General features: G+C 37.8%; 1 protein-coding gene across 1 annotated transcript in view; it reads left to right on the top strand.

The window, feature by feature from the left end:
- LOC137972478 (tetratricopeptide repeat protein 28-like) overlaps positions 1–7,500 on the top strand; it is a 71,944-nt gene that overhangs the window by 9,951 nt on the left and 54,493 nt on the right. The window contains exons 4-5 of the mRNA XM_068819234.1: positions 2,027–2,083; positions 4,180–4,228. The gene's annotated coding sequence lies outside the window, so the exon portion shown is untranslated. The remainder of the gene's footprint in view (positions 1–2,026; positions 2,084–4,179; positions 4,229–7,500) is intronic.

Here is a 7,500-nt window from a genome sequence, read left to right as displayed (position 1 = left end):
GCCAATCACATTATACCTTACAATTAAGAGCTGCTACATGACTTGAAAAAAGTGGCGGATGCCGTGGTTGATTTTGATGCTTATGTCGATGTTCGTTTTCACTAGCATAAGCTTCTTATGCTTGTGTTTGTGTTTGCGCTTGTGTTTGCTTCGCTAGTGAAAACCAGGCTTTAATCACTTTAGAGAGGAGGTAAAACCGTGAACTAGAACTAGAACTAGAGTGTTACACAACGATAATCTATCATACAAGTTCAAGATCCGGCTTATATATCCTATTCCTTGGTGTTGTAAGCAACTTCTATTGCTTGGGTCTAAGTCATTGTTTCAATTGTTTAGTCTTTTGTTTTTGGCTTAGGATATCGAGCCAGTCACAGTATACGTTACGAGAACTGCTACATGGGGAAAAGGAAAAAAAATTGTTATCCTTGTGTTTGTGCTTGCGTCAACCCTGTTTTCACAGCGAAATGAGTGCTCATTTCACTTGCGTCGCTGGTGAAAACCAGGCTTTACTCTTTGTGGTATTTAAGAACGTCAAGTATATACGGTCAAATAAAGTAGCATTTGTTTGAGTCGCATTGCACGAGGATTCATTTTGAAATGGTTCCTAATTGTTATTGAGCCTACGGCTGTAGAAGCTCAGATATGTTTGCCTAGAGAGCAAAACATGCATTTGCTAACTTTATTATTGCCTTTTCTGTCCGACTAGTTGGGTGATACTAAAACAATTCAGGCCCTTCGCCCTTAAGGGTCAATAGCCCATTCGGCTTCGCCTCATGGGCTATTGACCCGTAGCCCTTGCAGGCTATGGGTCTAATTGTTAATTAGTACATACTAAAACAGTGGATGGCGTTGAACACGCGTGCCGATTGGCCACTCAAACTCTGGGTATTCTTTGCTATTCACCTCCAACCGTTCGTGAAATTTGCTCCCGAAAATGAGTTAAAATCATATTTTTGTGCTGCATTATCTCACTGTTTTAGTATATACTAAATAAAAACAACTATTCACGAAAGTGAAGGTGGCTAGTGGTGGATATTTACCTCGCCACTTCATGGCTTTGTAAATATCCACCAATAGCCACCTCCACTTCAGTGAATAGTTGTTTATTATTTACCAGTTAATGCACAGGTTTCATTAGAAGACGGTCACCAGTGGTATATCACTGTGTACATTGGGTATGTTGTCAAAAATTTGCCTCTCATCACCAGCTACATGTACTCTACCTTGATTTTCACTCAAATCCTTGTAAAAGACGAGAGTAAACACTGCTGATACTGATTAGCCCAGGCATCTACGTGTACTTCAAAAGTTATTGAAACCCCTCTTTAAGTGCCTTTGAAGCCAAAAAAAAAAATCTTTTGCTTCCTTTAATAAAAACCTTTCAAAATGATGAAGAATGACGTTTTCTATTTTGGAAGATCTTCTTTCATACACGACTGCAATAATTTAAAAAAAATCAAGAATATTTCTCCGAAATTATTTGGATGGGTGCTGTTCAAACTTGGCAGCAGTAATCTATGTCAAGTAAGGCAGAAAATGATACCCTCTATGCTGTTGCCATAGCAACCATTTTTTCTGCTGGGTCTATTTAATGCAGGATTGATTTTGTTGTTTATTGCGGTAAAAAGACATGTCCACTTTGGTAAGCATTATGGGCCGCTTACATGTATACTTTTCAAGTCTGCCTGCACTTATCTGTTCAAAATCCAAGATATTTGGTTTATGGTAGATAGGGACTGGCACTTTGTCCCTTATCTGATGTACAATTACTGGTGCCAGGTTTGAACAACACCCATCCAATATCTTGGGAGATATTCTCACGTTTGGGATTTACATGTATTACAGGCATGACTGTGTACAGTTTGTGGCGTCATCAATTTTGAACAAAAACGTGAATAGATCAGAAACGAGAGAAGATATTCCAAAATAGAAAACAACATTCCTCATCATTTTTAAGGGTTTTTTAAATAAGCAAAATATATGAAATAAGCATTTTAATGCTTAATATTCCTTTATTCATTTGCAGTGGGATTCATTACTCCTGTTTGAGCTGTTATACAAATGTAACGAGTAAGATTGCAAGGTAATAATAGACAGTTTACAACAAAACAAAATGTAAACTAGACCCATGAAGCTAAACTTTAGCTTGCTGGGTCTAGTTTATATTTTGTTTGTTGTTTGTTACTGTAGAACTATTCTGCCTTTTTTGGTGGAGGCAGTGTGGCCCAGTGGATAGGGCGCTTGCCTTGAGATCCGGAGATCCCGGGTTCAAGACCCGCTCAGACCACTCGTTGAATTTGATCCTGGTAGTCCCTGGTTCAACTTCCCAGCTGCACTTGTAAATGGCCAACTGGTTTGCTTCCGGCCAGTTGGGATTCTTAACAGTTGTTGTTGTTCTGTTCTGTCGTTTGGTTGAGTTTCATTGGCCCTGAAAAGCCCCTATGGGGAGCGGTCAATTAAGTATGTATTATATTGTATTGTATTTTTTTGGATTGACTGAGTATCCACTCAGACAAAACATAAGATACAAAATTAATGGGAAACTTACTTCATAAGAATACATGTAAGTGGGGGTGTAAGATGCAGTAGGCTTATTCACTGAATCTCTCCTAAATTATATTTAAGCGAAATTTGAAAGTTAAATATTGATGAGAGTGGGAAGGTCAAAGTAGTAATCTTTATCGACGTTTGCAAAGCGTTTGCAGATGTGACTTAGAAGTGGGTAACTTGCTACCTTAAAAACCGCAAGGGTACTGCCTAAGAAAAAAATTTCGGGAGCCCTTTGGGCTCCCAAATTAAAAAGTTAGGAGCCCACAGCAATAAATGAATTATTTATTTATTTATTTTTTCTTACACGTCACCACATCGTAAAAGAAACCCCAGGCACAACCAATGCTCTTTCTCATTCTGCATCTTTTGCCAATCTGTTTTTCTGGGTCTACTACATTGTTTCCTGAATCTTACTTCTGGTTTTCATGTTAAAGCAGGATGGGTTTTAGCATGTGTCTGTAGCCAACTGTGCAGCTACATGTAATTACTAGTCATGTTACTGTATGTGAAGAATAAAATATGTAAATAAATAATTTAATAAGACATCCAGAACAGTTTTAGTAAAATCGTTTATTATGGGATTGGCCAAGAGTTCATAGTCTTTGATCTTGCATCAACTTATTGATCACTTCATAAGGACAGACAATGACATAAAGGGGTTTGTCGGTGGCTAGCGTTGGATATTTACCTCACCGCTTCACGGCTCAGTAAATATCCACCAGTAGCCACCTCTACTTCAGTGAATGGTTGCTTATTATTTACCAGTTAATGCACAGGTTTCATTAGAAGCCGGTCACCAGTGGTATATCACTGTCTACATTGGGTATGTTGTCAGAAATTTGCCTCTCATCGCCAGCTACTCTGCCTTGATTTTCACTCAAATCCTTGTAAAAGGCAAGAGTGACCACTGCTTTATATACTGATTAGCCCAGGCATTTACTTCAAAAGTTATTGAAACCCCTGTTAAAGTACCTTTGAAGTACAAAAAAGTAAAAAATGATGAAGATGACGTTTTCTATTTTGGAAGATCTTCTTTCATACACGACTGCAATAAATAAAAAAATCAAGAATATTTCTCCGAAAATATTTGGATGGGTGTTGTTAAAACTTGGCAGTGGTGATCTATGCCAAGTAAGGCAGAAAATGATTTTACCCTCTATGCTGTTGCCATAGCAACCATTTTTGCTGCTGGGTCTTTAATTTTGTTGTTTATTGCCGTAATAAGACATGTTCACTCTGGTGAGCATTATGGGCAGCTTACATGTATACTTTTTCAAGTCTTACCATCTACCTGCACTTATCTGTTCAAAATCCAAGATATTTGGTTTATGGTAGATAGGGACTAGCACTTTGTCCCTTATCTGATGTACATTACTGGTGCCAGGTTTGAACAACACACATCCAATATCTTGGGAGATATTCTCACTTTTGGGATTTACATGTATTACAGGCATGACTGTGTACAGTTTGGCATCATCAATTTTGAACAAAAACGTGAATATATCAGAAATGAGAGAAGATATTCCAAAATAGAAAACAACATTCTTCATCATTTTTAAAGGTTTTTGAAATAAGCAAAATATATGAAATAAGCATTTTAATGCTTCATATCCCTTTATTCATTTGCAGTGGGATTCATTACTCCTGTTTGAGCTGCTATAACAAGTAAGATTGCAAGGTAATAATAGACAGTTTACAACAAACAAAATATAAACTAGACCTATGAAGCTAAACTTTAGCTTGCTGGGTCTAGTTTATATTTTGTTTGTTGTTAATATTGTAGAACTATTCTGCCCTGTCTTTTTGGATTGACTCAGTATCCAGACAAAAGATAACATTAGTGAGGGTGTAAGATGCAGTAGGCTTATTCACTGAATCTCTCCTAAATTATATTAATTTTAAGTGAAATTTGAAAGTTAAATATTGATGATAGTGGGAAGGTCAAAGGAGCGATCTTTCTCGACTTTTGCAAAGCGTTTGCAGATTCAGTGGATCACAGAGTTATAATGTTTTGTGAAATAATTTCTTTCAAAATCCATGCTACAGATTTTGTGTTAGAATGTTCTCATACTGTTGCGTTAAAAAATTGTTGAATCATACAAAGGTATGTTAGATAGAACATATTTGGCTGAAAATGATTTCTGTAGAGTTAAGGGAATTCGAAAAATGACTATTTGAAGGGGTCTATGGCAACGGATTCGTACTTAAAGCAGCGTGGTTTTTAGCTTGTGTCTGTATAGCCAACTGTGCAGCTACATGTAATTACAAGTCATGTTATGTGAAGAATAAAATATGTAAACAAATAATTTAATGAGACAGTTTTAGAAAAAAATAATGGTTGATTATGGCCAAGAGTTCATAGTGTTTTATCTTGCATCAACTTATTGATCACACTTAACTGGCAATGATTACAATAACAGTGGAGTGTTTCACAATTTAGAAATGTGCCAAAAATGTTACAATATGATCTTATCCGTGCAACTTGTATACATATTCATATACAGCAACAACAAATAACACATCATTGCAATCTTACACTAAGAGCATTAACACTTATTGACTTTGGCTACTAATGGTGTGACCAAACATATACACGTAGAAAAGATATCGTTGACGTCACCTATTGTCATTAATGTGCCAACCAGAGCCCCATTGGCTGTCGAAACAAGAGGTCTTTTGTTCCTGTTGTTCGCAAATTTGAATAACAAAAGCAATGTTTGTAAACAGATATCTTTCCTATAATTTAATTTGAAAAAGAACTTCCTGAAGCTCTTACTTTGCGTAATAAATCTGATTATAGTTAACACTGTTGACTTGTTCTTCCTTCTCCATTTTCCCGTAATAAAAATCGCAATAACATTTTTTATTTGGAAGCAGTTTATTTTTAATTTCTCAAAGAAAAGGATTTCGGACTCCAATCTCGTCGCTACTTCCAGAGTTAGAAGCTTTTGTTTTTACTCATGAATTAAACGTATGTACCCGTATCTTTATAAGGTCAATTTGAGAGAGTCATTTTGACAAACAAACGATTAAATCACAAAAGCGAATTGCTGTAGAAATACATGTATCCGGCAGAGTATCGAATAAATGCATGTAATATGTAACGCTGGTTTCATAAAACCGTGACTTTGTCACAGTGTTTAACGGTGGTTTAATTAACGGTACAGTATCTCTCGGGAATTAAGACGGTTAGAGCCTGGTTTTCACTAGCGACGAAAGCACAAGGGCAAGGATTATGTACTTATTGACTGAGTGGGAGGGCCGGACTGGAAAATATTTGGCCCGAGGTCATGGCGTATGGACCGAGCGCAGCGAGGTCCGTGCGCCATGACCGAGGGCCAAACCTTTTCCTGTCCGGCCCGACCTAAACTCAGTCAATAAGCATTTTATCATATGGGTTCTTTGCGCTATTTATAAGCACTCAAAGATAAAGTTAGGACAAAATAAAAAACAAAAATATGCACAGAAAATTTATCTAATATGTTGTTTGCATTTGCTTTTCTGGCTGTAAATTACTTGGATGTTAAAAGCGACGAAATCCCCTAAAATTGCATCGCACGGAGCAGTGCGGCTTCCTATTAGGGCCGTACGGCTTTTTCCGGCCCTGCTCGCGCTAATGCGTACGGCCCTCATACGGGCATTTTCCCAATAGCTTTGGAACAAAAGTGCGCGCGGGGCTGTACGGGCCATATGATAAAAGTAGCTTATGCTAGTGAAAACAAACGTCGACATAAGCATCATAAGCATCAAAATGAACCACAACACCCGCCATTTTGCTCAACTGCCTTACACGGGGAATCTGGAACGAGTGGTTTAATTGGCCAGACGGTTCAAATTCCTTGGGCTTATGCTGTGTTTCGTTTTCACACGACGCGAGTGAACGGAATTATAAGCGCAAGCACAAGGAAAAGGCAGTAGTGTAGCAGCTCTCGTAACGTATAATTTGATTGGCTCGATACCCAAGCTGAAAACAAAGCAGTAGTTCTCGTAACCTGCTAATGTTTGGTATTGTAAACAGCTTCTATTGTTTAAGTCTAAGTCATTGTTTCAATAGCCCTTTTCACGGTTAGTACGTTTTTCTGATTTGCATTACAATGTAATCTAGCATGTATGTGAGGCAATTTCGGGCTATTTTGTAGTTTTAACCCGAAATGGCCTCGCATCCACGTTAGATTACATTGTAATGCAAATGAGAAGATCTAACGGTGAAAAGGGCTGTTGTTTACTCTTTTGTTTTTAGGTTAGGATATCGAGCCAATCACATTATACATTACAAGAGCTGCTACATGACTTGAAAAAAGTGGCGGATGCCGTGGTTGATTTTGATGCTTATGTCGATGTTCGTTTTCACTAGCATAAGCTTCTTATGCTTGCGTTTGTGTTTGCGCTTGTGTTTGCGTCGCTAGTGAAAACCAGGCTTTAATCACTTTAGAGAGGAGGTAAAACCGTGAACTAGAGCTATACACAGAGTGTTACACAACGATAGTCTATCATACAAGTTCAAGATCCGGCTTATATATCCTATTCCTTGGTGTTGTAAGCAGCTTCTATTGCTTGGGTCTAAGTCATTGTTTCAATTGTTTAGTCTTTTGTTTTTGGCTTAGGATATCGAGCCAATCACAGTATACGTTACGAGAGCTGCTACATGAGGGAAAGGAAAAAAAAATTGTTATCCTGGTGTTTGTGCTTGCGTCAACCCTGCTTTCACAGCGAAATGAGCGCTCATTTCACTTGCGTCGCTGGTGAAAACCAGGCTTTACTCTTTGTGGTATTTAAGAACGTCAAGTATAATTATACGGTCAAATAAAGTAGCATTTGTTTTAGTCGCATTGCACAAGGATTCATTTTGAAATGGTTTCTAATTGTTATTGAGTACGGCTGTAGAAGCTTAGATATGTTTGCCTAGAGACCAAAAGGCAAGATTTCCACACAGGTCCCTGCTTTATTATG

This window comes from Montipora foliosa, chromosome 10 (genome assembly GCF_036669935.1).
Source record: "Montipora foliosa isolate CH-2021 chromosome 10, ASM3666993v2, whole genome shotgun sequence".
Classification (NCBI taxonomy): Eukaryota; Metazoa; Cnidaria; class Anthozoa; order Scleractinia; family Acroporidae; genus Montipora; species Montipora foliosa.
The sequence above is the reverse complement of the archived record's forward strand: the minus strand, read 5'-3'. Positions and strand labels throughout refer to the sequence as shown.